The following is a 13,032-nucleotide window of genomic DNA, read 5'->3' on the forward strand; positions in this document are numbered from 1 at the left end:
AATGTAAACACAACCTACGGCACAATCTCCCCGACACTCCAAAGAGCAATTCAAAGGAATATTTCATCAAGAGTAACCCCCACTAAGTTGTTGATGGCTGGGTTTGTCACCGCTGCCCTTGTTTGCCTTGCAGGAGTATAAATATACGGCATGCTTCAGCTCGATCTACAGTAGGCCTGAATTAAGTCAGACAAATGGAGAGCGTCGATAACAAAATTTCCCATGCCGCCATAAGTCTCCGGTGCTCACGGTTTAAATATAGCCCTGAGGCAGGAAAGGTCAGCATTACACGGGAGCTGGAGGAGATGGGAAATGGCACAAGATCTGTTAGCCACATCGTGCGTGTCAAATGGCAGGACTCGGGCCCAATAAATTTCATGCACGGTCTCTGTGGCACACCGGCGCAAAACAGCATCATGTAATTTGAGCATGGTGTGGGGGAGAGACAGAGAAAAGCAGGGGTGAAGAAATTCACATGTTTTTTTGTTTGGAGAGAAGAGCCTGTGGGGAATAGTGTCAAACATGAAGCAGAAAAAAAAGCAAATAATACAACGCCATGAGGAGAGACGATACATTTAACTCGTGGAAAGACAGCACACGCAAATGTATAACATCCTAAATTATAAATAGGAGACTAAAAACAGTGGCAAAATAAATAATAGAAATATTCAGAGAGGACACATCTTTCACATCGTTCTTATATTCTTGCATCTGACACTGAAAGAATGAAAGATTTGTCACGCAGCAGAGCACAACAACCCAATTTTCACATCCAACAGAGGTGTGTATAAATAATTAAGATGACAACCGAACAACTTGTGTCACATTTCATATTATCGTTCTAATCAGAGTGTACGACTCGCTGAAAACACAGAACGACAGCGTGGACTTACGTAACCGCTCCACATTGCTGTGGAAAAAACCACAGATACTAATATCTGTATAAAGATGAGCAAAGTCACAAATTTCAGCAGGTGAAGAATTTCAACAGATGATGCACTAAACGTCCCGAAATAAAGTGCTTCAGTGTCACACAAAACCCGTGTCAGTCATCTGTCCAAGTGGCCTACTTTTCTTAGAACAGGCTTTTTTTCTTCTTTTTTAAAAGGTTGTTCTGGAAAAAACATCTCACATTTTAGGCAGCCAACAAGGAAGACAGGCAAAAGAATGAAAGCGACTGCACAGCAGAAAGGTTTGATTATACTTTACATACACTGCCAGGTATGGGAAAAGAGCGCACACACTCACAAAGTCAAAGGGCCTCCAGAAAAGACAGACACAATGTATTATTAGTTTTTTCCTCCCCTCTCTCCTTGAAACATGTCAATTATTTCCCTCCTTGCGTGATCCACTTGGCAGAGTTTAATAGCTGCTGTAAATGCTGCAACTTTTATGAGGTTACTGTATTTCTCCTTATAATAACAGTGTCAACAAAATGTTGAGGTTATGAGATTGTACATTGGACAAACAGGTCTTTCTTTTTAGGATGCAGACATGCTGCTAATTTGGCAGTTTTGTGAGAGAAATACATTTCCTTCAAAAGCAGACAGCATATGACAGCAATATAAAAACAAGTGCAAGAGAAGGATAAGCACAGACATGAGAATGCACACTGTTAGTCCATAGCTTGGTGTTTATTTGACCTCACCTTTGCTGGGGACTAATGGAAATAAGTTAGAGTGTGAAAAACACAGCTCTATGCAAAGGTCTGGAATTCAGTACGGTACAAAAAAATTTTGAGCTATAATATTACCCAATATTTTACCAGTGAAATTTGAAACTTGTGCAAAACACGCATGGGAATAGAGTATATAAGATCTGTATAATTCTAATGAGCTTAAAAGTCAGTATTTGGTTTGATCACTTTTATTCTTCAGCACAGCCTGAACTCTCTTAATCAAACTTTCTTGTCATTTCTTTCAGTAGTTTTAAGGAATAGTTCCCCAGGATTCTTGAGAGACATTCAAAGATCTTCTTTGGATGTTGGCTGCTTTTTGGTCTGTTCTCTGTCAGGATGATCCTGCACTGCTTCAATAATGTTGAGGGTTGAAATCTGAGGAGGCCAGTCCATGACTGTTTCATTGTATGTTTCCTATCTGGGTATGGTTTTCACAGTTTCATGGTTTGGGATCATTGCCATTGGGAAAAAAGAAGCTGTTGACAATCAGATGCTTTTCAGATGGTAATACATGGTTGGTCACAATCTGACTGTACTTTGGTGCATTCATAATGCCATAAATTTTGACAAGACCAACACCACTAGCTGAAATACAACCCTAAACCATGACACAGCCTCCAAAATGTTTGCAGATGGCTGTAGACATTCATTGTTGACTTTCCCCATACACAATAATGACTACTTAAACGAAAAATTTCTAATTTGGATACATCACTTATGAACACATGTTGTCACTGACTTTCAGTAGAGATCTTGTGTAATTTGGCATAGCTCAGGCTTTCCCCTCTATTTCCCTTCTTTAAGAGTGGCTTCTTGACAGCCACCTTTCCACTGAGACCATTTCTGATGAGGCTTCAGTGAACAGTAGATGGATAAACTGAAGGGGCAGGTGCCTCTCTCAGGTCCTGTGTCAGATCTTTGCTGGATTTCCCCCCCTATTTCTTGAGGACATGACTTTCATATACTCACTTGCTATAGTTCACTTTTAGCACAGCCATTTCTTCTTTGTCCTCCACTTGTTCAGTTTCCTGAATTTTAAAGGACAGTTTCCTTTTGAAGTTTAATGAAATTGTGGAAGTCACATTTGAAGCCATTGTTTTAGCATTCTGGCCACTGCCATGATGGTTTTCCTTGAGCCAGAAGTGACCATATGCAAGAGAGTGGACTGCAAAGCTGCCAGCTAATGCCACTAAATTTTGCTAGAAGCTGTGTCCATAGACAATAGCAGTACATCACAAAGACACTGATGCCTGCTAATTAATCCTAAGTAACAAGCTTCAATATCAGTCAAACACACCTGAGCACCAGCTTTTTAGTTAAGCTGTTAGTACAAATAATCACACTGGTCATCTCTTTTGTCAAGTAATTGGACTAAAATAGTCGTCCGACAGCAGAAACTGAAGAGAAGCTGTTCTGCTCCACTAGAACTCTTACTTCAGTGTCTCGGTGAAGATAAAGCCTGGATGGCCTCTAACTTCCTTAACTATAATGAGAACAAAACTGACGTGATAATGTTTGGACCAAGTGGCAATCCCAGCACTTCTCATTTTAACCTGCATAGTCCTGAGTAGGGATGGGTACCGGTGTCCGGTGCCATGATGGCACCGGTTCTGACATAAACGGTAGTAACCAGACCGAAAAGCAGCGCACATTTCGGTGCTTTATTTCGGTGCTTTTTTTCCCTGAGCTGTGATACACTTCTAGCCAATCATTTTACGTTTCCGAGGATAGTAGGCGGGGCCAGGTACGTACGTTCTGTTAGAGCAGAGCTCCAGATTAAAAATGTCCAAGGCGAAGCGGTCAAAAGTCTGGCTGTACTTCACAGCAAAATATGCAAACTCAGCAGCCTGCAACAAGTGCTTTAAGGTGATATTGTGATACTGTCAAAGGAGGTAACACCAAGAATCCGATGAAACACCTGGCGACGCATAGCGTTTTTTTTAAAAGCCGAGAAATACGCCGTATTTGATAGCTTGCTGCGAGACCTCACACCGTGCACGTCGGGTGGGTTGCCAGTTATCGGACCCGGAGCAACATCCCCCAAAAACCCGAAGAATAGAGTCCTGGCCCCTAGCCCTGCCAGTGTAGCAGAAATGATGAGGATGATGATGCAGCAGCAGCCGTTCTTCTCTGCGTGAGTCGCTTAATGTTGTTCGTGTGTAATTTACGTTGAGTAGGCTAAACACGTTATTACATTAATGCATGTAAGGTGAACTAGCAAACATCATCATAGCTACATGCGGCTGTCTTCTTGTTTGATGGCAGATACTCCCTTCACCCTGGCCAAAAAAGGCTAAAATGACCAAAGAAAAAGTGGGAAACAGTTAAACATGAGAGGTTTTTGGACAAAGTTTGTGTTTTTTCCATTGTTTAAGCACTGCTTCCAGCCAAGAGTGATACCATATATGCCACATAGCTGCAGAAAAGGCACACATTGTTATCTTTTTACAAAAAAAAAAAACAGCTGAACATGAGAGGTTTTTGGACAAAGTTTGTGTTCTCCATTCTTTAAGCACCGGTTCGAGCACCGTTTAAGCACCGGCACCGTTTCAAAAGTACCGATTTGGCACCGGTATCGGATAAAACCTAAACGATACCCATCCCTAGTCCTGAGCCTTTTATTAAGTCACACGCAAAAATTCAGCGGTTAAATTTGACACAAATTTCACCTTTGAAAAACGGATTAGCTCAGTTCTACAGTGGTCTTTTTTCAAACTGAGGCTTTTATCCAAGGTGAAATCATTTCCATGCTTTTATTACATCCCAGCTGGACTATCGTAACTCCTTAAATGTTGGGGTTAGTCGGACCTGCCTTGCAAGACTGCAGTTGGTCAAGAATGCTGCAGCTCGTCTTCTGAACATATTTCCCCGGTGCTTGTCTCTCTTCACTGGCTCCCTGTTCACTTCAGAATTGGTTTTAAAATTTTATTGTTGACTTACAAAGCCCTGGATGGACAGGCTCCCGGGTATTTGTCTGACCTCTTGCAGCCTTATGCGCTCTCTAGATCTCTTAGATCAAATGATCTTTTGATTTCAGCCATACCAAGGTCTAGGCTGGTTCACAGAGGTGATCGAGCATTTGGAGTCGTAGCGCCTAAACTGTGGAATAATCTACACATCAGACAGGCTCCTTTTAAAATCTCATCTAAAACACATTTGTATTCACAGGCTTTTAATACAGTATGAGAGTTATTTGGTATTTCTTACTAATATTATAAATTATTTAATACAAGTTATTTTGTGTTTCTGCACAGCACTTTGGTCAATGTTGCTGTTGTAATTAAACGTGCTATAAAAATAAAAAAACATAAATGAAACAAACATGGGGGAGTGATCTAGTTCAGTGATTCGGAACATCGAGGTAAGTCCTAACACAAATCTATCAGCCTAGTTAGCAACCAGCTATCAGTTAATGCGATATCCTTAAAAACGGAAACTTTAAGGTTTAAAAACACCCTGAGAGGCTTAGTTATAAAGAAAATTCAGCCCAGAGAGTTGTTATAATGGACAAATATAGCTGCAGGGATCACAATCATTTTGTTGCACGAGGCTGTAAACTGTCTGCTCTTTGTTGGAAACGTCCAACCTTTTTACGTGCGAGTCCACAGGGATCGACTTTTGGATGCAAGGAAATACATTTTTATTCACTCAATTCATTTTTCAGCTCCAGAGTTTGTCATTTGAGACCTACAGGAAAGATTAACGAGGGACAAATAATGTGCTAGTCCTATTAACAGCGTTGATGCCCAGGCAGCATCTGCAGGGAAGAGTCATCTTAAGGAGACGTTACAGAAATTACAATATCTAACGTATGCTAGGAGACATTTTGATGCACTCACTTTGGAAACAATGACATAAACAAGTGAATTAAAAAGTTAAACTGAGTTTTTGACTACACACATATTTTTTTAGAAGATTTTGCCTTGACAAAAATAAGAATGTCAAAAGCTCTGTGGGGATCAATATGTACTGCTGTGAGGCTGTATATGGATTATTGTTAATTTTCCATCATCATTTAAATCCGCACATTAAAGCAACATTACTGGCTCCTAATCTGCCCAGAGCTTCCTCTGGGGCCCCGAAAACCTAGCTTGTGCTGACAGCATATATTAAACTCAATTCTTCTTCTACCACTTCTGTGTAAAAACGTGCCGCACTTAGCACCACCTTATGGCAGAAGCTTTGCATTCCATATCTAAATGTACTGCAGATTCAAAACTACTTAAGGGTTGCTTATGAATACCTGCAACTGGAAAAATCATTAATTGCATATAATGCATATATGTATGCAATAAAATGAACTGTCGCTTATATCCAACAATATTTAACGGAAAATATCAGCAATATTAAAAATGTGTGGACCTGCACACCCTAACATCTGTTGTCCCCTTACATTAAAGGAAGAATGGATGCTTAAGTGACACTGAAAAAAGTTTGTACAACAATAGGCAACAATGATCCAAAGGACACCTCAAGAATAAACTAAAAGCTTTAAGAGTAGCTCTCACTGTCTCCTGGGCATTGCTGAATATCTCTGAGAAGTGGTATGCTTATGCTTACATGAATAAAGTGACCTGCGAGAAAGAATGGGTAAAAAATATTTACATTAATATGTGATTTGACAAATGGCTAATTTATAACGCAGTTGTGCATGCGATTGCAAAAATCAAACATGTGTAATTGCCCGTGTCTGAACAAATGTCTTTTTTTAAATAATGATACTTAAAAACCAAAGCTCCTGCTCACATGAATTGCTAACCAATAAAGTGAAAAACAGATGGCAAAAAGAAGAAATACAACGACACGTTCCTGCCTCCTAAAGTCACATAGCAGCCCTGGCACCACTCCACTGACTGTCCTCTGTACTTGACCTCGATTGACACACATCAAATAAAATGAAACCTGACAGAAACATCGGTGTGAGGCTGACTGTGGTCACAGTTGTTGAGTCAGTGACATCAACCATATACACCAGCATGCCATCCTGAGTTGACCTTTTTTCTGCAAGTCTGCTAATCACATGGCTCGCTGGGGGAAACTGTTCATTTCTCTGTCACTTCCAGCATGGGGTCTAATTCAATTAGCAACAAAAGGGGGCTGTAGATGCTTGCAACACAGCTGGCCTCGGTCTGATAATTATCTGTAAGCTAGCCACGGTTTGACTAAATCTGAGAGCAGACAAACGACCAGAGGGCAGCCAAAGGCAAGAGAGAGATAACAGGCCCAAAAGTTGGAAGCAGCTGGCCCTTTGGTTCTAGGGACCGGACTGGAGAGGAAATCAGACTTGACAAGGTGCTGTCGGTGACGGCTGACAACCAATGCACTGAGAATAGCACAGAGATCTCTGAGAGGATGGTGTTTGGGCCCATTCAGGTTGCCCATAAATCACAATGACACCAGCAGATCTGTCAGACACGCACAATGAAACATAAGTGAACACCCTAGCATCATAATGTGTTTAAAATGCTATATGAAGCTTAGGAATGCATCAAAATGACAATGTAAAGTCAATCATTGCCGTTAACGGATGTGATTATGATAACGGCACCTTTTCACCGGATTTGCATGCGCGCTGGTATCCCTACAGGTTAAAGAAATGCAGATTGCCTTTACCTTTCTAAAGTTTTCCACTGCCGTGTGCTATATACCATCCATCAGCTCCGTTGTACCCACCCATATATCGGCTTATCCTTTAGACTGTCATGGAGGGCTAGAACTGATTCCAGCTTACATTGGGTTAGAGGCAGGGTACACCTCAGGCAGGCTCATCACCAGTCACTCACTGAGCTGACACTTAAAGACAGCAACTCATGCTCACGTTCACACCTGCAAACCCCCTCCTAAGACACAGGCTTGCATGTCTTAGGAGGGGACTTTTAAAAATGTTTTATAAATGCCTAAATCCACAGTATCCAGTAGCTGAACACATTCGGCTAGACGGTTAACTCCCAGTTAGAGTTAGAAGCCAACTGTAAAAAAGAAAAAAATACCTCTTTATTTTCTGTATTATTTAAGCACATTAGGAATGTGGGTTGGTGAAGTTTGGTGACTCACTGCTGAGTCTAGACAAAGAGCTGCTGTCTATTCCATTACATTTAACAGACAAACAAAGGAGTAATATCAGCCTTCACATAACTCTAAGATAAAAAGCATTTTTTTCACATTCTCATGCACATCCTGCAATCTAAAAAGCAACAAGCATCTAAAATGGCCTGTAAACACTCTAAAAAGAGTGTGTTCAGCTTACTGCCATGTATCACACTAAAAAGGAAGCACGACTGAGAATTGTTTTTTATTTCTTTAAAAAGATGCTTTGGATGGCAAAAAGCATGAATCCAAAAGTACCTGATTCTTGGTTTTTTTTTGCCAGTGAAATAAGTTAATTAGGTCGTATTGTCAGCTCTGTTTTGCAAAAATAAAAGGAACAAATTACCAAAGGTGCAGCACCTAGGTTTAAGGTTATAACAAATACCCTAGTATATTTAGCTAATATTCTTCCATATGCCCTTTCAAAAGCACGTTATCAACAAACTCAAACTTCTGTCTTCACTAATTACACAGTCTAAAAAGCACCTTGCACAGGTTATTCAGCTCAATCTTATCTTGTTAGCAGCATACTAGAGAGCTATTGAATTGATGCTGCGAGAAGGTTAAAGAAAGATAGATTTAAATGTCAAAATGAATAAAAAGACACAGGACAAAGTTATTGGAAGAATTTCCTTTTTAGCAGACATCTCCAGAGAAGGAGCTATAATTGAAAGTGCTTCTATTGTGCCATTATCAAACTCCCTGTGTCATTGTGACACTCCTTGTTTAATCTCCCTCTGATGTGATAGGATCATTGTGTCCACTGCCTCGTGGGATTTGGAGAATAAGAGAGAGAGATAGACAGGGAGCTTTTGTGGAATAAGTAAAGTGACATTTTCAGGTCCAATTTCTTCATTTCTTCAACTTGTAGGTCAAGTATTCTTAGACATCCTGTCATATTATAGTTACAGTAGAATAACATCCTCACGCCCAGCTGCACATCTGTAGTTAAAGCAAGACTCGTCTTTTCTAACTGTATGCCATGGGATGCACAGTGTAAAGTGTAAGCGACACTACAAAGGCTCACAATAAACACCAGCAGAGAAACTGAAGAAACATTGCTGATACATGCAACAAGGGCTGTTGAACAGAATGTCAGAATGAATATGCATAATGCAAGCTGATGGGACCAGAGGAGATGCTGTCCAGAACACTCTCAGACAGCGTCTGTGTGTGTGTGGCATGGGGCCTCATGCATGGAACACCAAACTTCTTGTGGGTGAAAATAATGAAATTTGTAGCTTCAGTGGTGCTTGAAAACAGCACCCTGAATCTCTGCTGTTCTCATGCTCCGTCACCTGGAACAGCAATAAACCAGTCAGCAGAATGGAGCTAGGACACACACGTACCCCCACACAGACACACACACATACACACACACACAAATAGTTGTCCGTGTAAGTATGTGCAAACACAATACATGCTCTGCACCGGTGCATCAGTGTGGGAATCTGTCGCTGAACACACACACACACACACACACACACACACACACACACACACACACACACACACACGCAGTTAAATAATTGTCAGTTTCATAATGAGCAAAAAAATTTTGGGAAAAGACCACAAGGTAGAGGCTTTCCTTGGAGAAGGCCCCTTTGGTGTCGTAACCAAATGTCAAAAAACAAAAAACAAAAAAGCCATGGCTATCAAAATCAATAAGAGCAAACCTGAAATTTTGCAACAGGCAAAATTAGAAATTTTCATCCTAGAGAAACTGCAATGTTTGGATGGGGATACCTGCAATATTGTTAAGTGGAATGGCTATTTCCTAGATGGAAAGCGTATCTGCTTAAATTTTGAACTGCTTGATCAAAACCTGTGGGACTACATGAAAGATCGGAATCACCAGGGTCTCCCCATAAGAGAACTGAGGCCAATTTTACAACAACTAGCAAATGCTCTTTTCCATCTGAGTTCCCTGGGAATAGTGCATGCTGATCTCAAACTTGGAAACATAGTGGTTGTGAACCGCCATCAGTCTCCTGTCAAAGTTATTGAATTTGGCCTCGCATGTCCTGTGTCTGCAGTGATTTGTGGTACCTGTGTGCAGACCATTTAGTAGGGCACCTGAAGTTATGCTTCATATTCCATATAATGAAGCAATTGAAATGTGGTCGCTGGGGCTGGTAGCTGTCAGGTTTATATTGTTGATTGTCATTTATGCTTAGAAATATTTAACCATATGTGCTTAGAGGTGTATAATCGATTGTGTAGTGATAGGATGTGTGATCCTTAGGAGTCTGCAAAGACTTTGTGTGCATTTCAGAGTGCTCTGGCATTCACACTCACACCCTGGGAGCATGGGAGAGGTAGCTGTGGAGCTTGCTACAGGGGTGCCACTCTACCCTGGGAATGAGGATTATCACGTTTTAAAATTCATCATACACACTCAGGGCCAGCCACCAGATTATATTCTAGACTGTGGCACGGCCACAGAATATTATTTCAGAAAAGACGACTACGGCGAACAACGCTGGACATTTAAGATGGACAAACAATTTCAGTACGAGACAGGAGACCAGTCCAAGGAAACACCTCAGCATCTTGATGAGCTTGAACAACTAATCATGGTTAGCAAAGGACCTTAAAGTGGCACAAATTTATTGGTCAGCCTGATTAAGGAGATGTTGGCCTTGGATCCAAACCGGCGCATCAACCCCTCAGAGGTTCTCCAGCATCTCTTTTTTGAGCCTGACCTTTCTAATGGTTCCCCCTGCATTGACGTGAGAAGCAGAGGGGCACAAAAATCTCTAGCAGTATTTCTTTGACTCCAGACAAATGTGACAAAACCACAAGCAGGGGTTGGAAAAGGCTATTTCCAGCCTAATTACACTGCAAACGCTTATCCACAACGCAAAACCAATATTCCTTTAAATCTGACAAAACTAGCTTAATATTTTAACAAAAAATTAATAAGTTGCTCCAATAATTATCACTTTGGCTTTTTTTTTTTCTTTTTTTTTAATTTTCACTCCTCCCACCCTAACCAGTCAACCAGGCAGATGGTGGCTGTCCCTTCCTGAGCCTGGTTCTGAGCCTGGTTCTGTCGGAGATTTCTTCCTCTTACAAGGGAGATTTTTCTCCCCACTGTTGCTAAATGCTTGCTCATAGGGAATCCTTGATTGTTGGGGTGGCCAATGCTGTAGGGCAGGGGTCTCAATCTACTTCAACACAGCTGAAACAAATGCTTGCAGGACATCTGCGATACAGTAGCTCTCGAGGATTGGAGTTAGAGAGCCCTGCTCTAGGGGAGCTAGCAATTCTTGTGAAAACGAAAAAAAAAAAAAAAGCCTTAAAAGCAACAAGCCTTAAAAGCAACAACAACAACAACCAACAAATATAGTGTTGGTTGTTGGGCACAATTTTGGTGAATATCCATTTAGTAATCACTGTGTCAAGTTTATATCAATATTCAAAGCGGAGCAGCGGACACCTTACCATCACACCAATCCTTCAATCAGACCTCAAACACCTTAACATAGGTAAAATTGGATACAAATGAATTAAATAAACCAGCTTTAATCATCAACTGATTGTTGTTTGTAATTCTTCAAAAATACAGTTCTTTTTTCTCTTCAGCCTCCTAGTAGACACACCTGTGGTATAAATGTGAAGATCCTCTGATTTTCAGAAAAGTTGACCTCTGACCTTGAAGTCAAGGTCACTGAGATTTAAACTTACCCATATGGAAAAGATATATATAAATCTTATAAAGTTTGTATCTGTCTTATAGGTTTTTTCTATTTCTTTTCCATATGGGTAACTGAGAGTTTTAGTAGATGCAACCACGGTATTGATTTGAAAATTGTACGTTGCCTCATTCTGGAGTTGTTGTATTCACAAAACTTGGGTCTCCACACTTTGTGGTTGTTGTTTGTTTTTAATTAAAGATTACAACACAAATAGCAAAAATAACCACACTACTGTCAGGGCTGGACTGGGACAAAAAATCGGCCCGGGCATTTTGACTAGAGACCGGCCCACCAGGTATTATAGGAAAAACCATAAAGCCTTTGAATGAAAACAAACGCTGTTGTGACAGTGATGTACACTGTCTTGTTGGTATATGTATGATTTCTATACGTTGTACATCAGATAAAAACTTTGGTTGTAAGATTCAGATAATTATTTAATAAAAGCTAGATATTTTAAATGAGAATAAGAAAGAAAAGTATTTTATTTGTGCCCCCCTTTCCCTGTTAATGCCCTACCTGGCCCCCCTGGCAAAGCTTTGCTAGACCCGTCCCTGCACAGTTACCAGCTGTCAACTATTTAGAAAAGGATCCTGGTGTTATTTGTCTCTCAGAAACAGTTCTTAACTTCCCTTCAATCATTCATGTCACCTAAAAGGTAAACCTGTTTCTCCGTCACAGCTCTGATGATTCAGTAAGGACATCTCCTGGTTTCATCTTCATGTTTCCCTCTCACCAGATAACCAAACCGATATAATGACCAGTAGCTTTTACAGCTGTGGCTCCAGCAAACATCAGCTGATACTAGAAATTAATATTAAATAAATTCTAACAAAAGCTGATCAAGCTTAAACGTGCTGCTGTTGTTTAGCGCGACATCCGCTGGTTTCCTCTTTCTGGCACATAGTGGGCGATAAACAAGCAAGAGAGAAAAGCTGATCAGCTGATCATTGATCAGTTTCACCATTGAATGAGAGAAGAAGAGACAGCGGACAGCGTAAAGACAGAGAAAAACTCTAGCTTTGTGTCTTTTTCCATCCTAGCTGAAGTACGGGACAAACTGTGTTCCTTTTCACCTCAATACGAAACACGTAATATTTTCTCTGAATGCAGGACGATTCAGTTTTTTAGGGGATGGTTGGCAACTCTACTAACTAACCTTATGAGTAAAATAAAGTTCACTATCAGTAACATAGCGCTCACCTAGCTGTAGAAACTCCGTCATGCTAGCCAGTACGCAGTACGAGTTATTGTAACTGACGATAAAAACTCAGCACAACGAAAATAAACTCCACCTAAACTTGGTTTATATCTGACCCAGATAGACTGCAGGTCATAACTTCTTACCTGAAGTTCAGTTCACCTGACACTCGGACGGGCGGGTCTGCTCCTCCTGCCTCCCCTTTCCCTCATCCACCTGGCCTCTTGTGGCAGCTCCACCATAGCCACCACCAAACAACTGAGTTATTTTTACACATCTGCCAGCATCTGGCCAATCCACCACCTCTCATTGTTTATACTGTTATAAAAAAAAAAAAAATCATCGGCCCATAAAAACGAAAAATC

General features: G+C 40.8%; 1 protein-coding gene across 1 annotated transcript in view; it reads right to left on the bottom strand.

Annotated features, from left to right (window-relative positions):
- LOC146562210 (transmembrane protein 132C) overlaps positions 1-13,032 on the bottom strand; it is a 180,489-nt gene that overhangs the window by 47,564 nt on the left and 119,893 nt on the right. The gene's annotated exons all lie outside the window — the stretch shown is intronic.

This window comes from Mchenga conophoros, linkage group LG12 (genome assembly GCF_057382185.1).
Source record: "Mchenga conophoros isolate Kocher_MC1m ecotype Shallow Benthic linkage group LG12, M_conophoros_male_GT1.1, whole genome shotgun sequence".
Taxonomy (NCBI): domain Eukaryota; kingdom Metazoa; phylum Chordata; class Actinopteri; order Cichliformes; family Cichlidae; genus Mchenga; species Mchenga conophoros.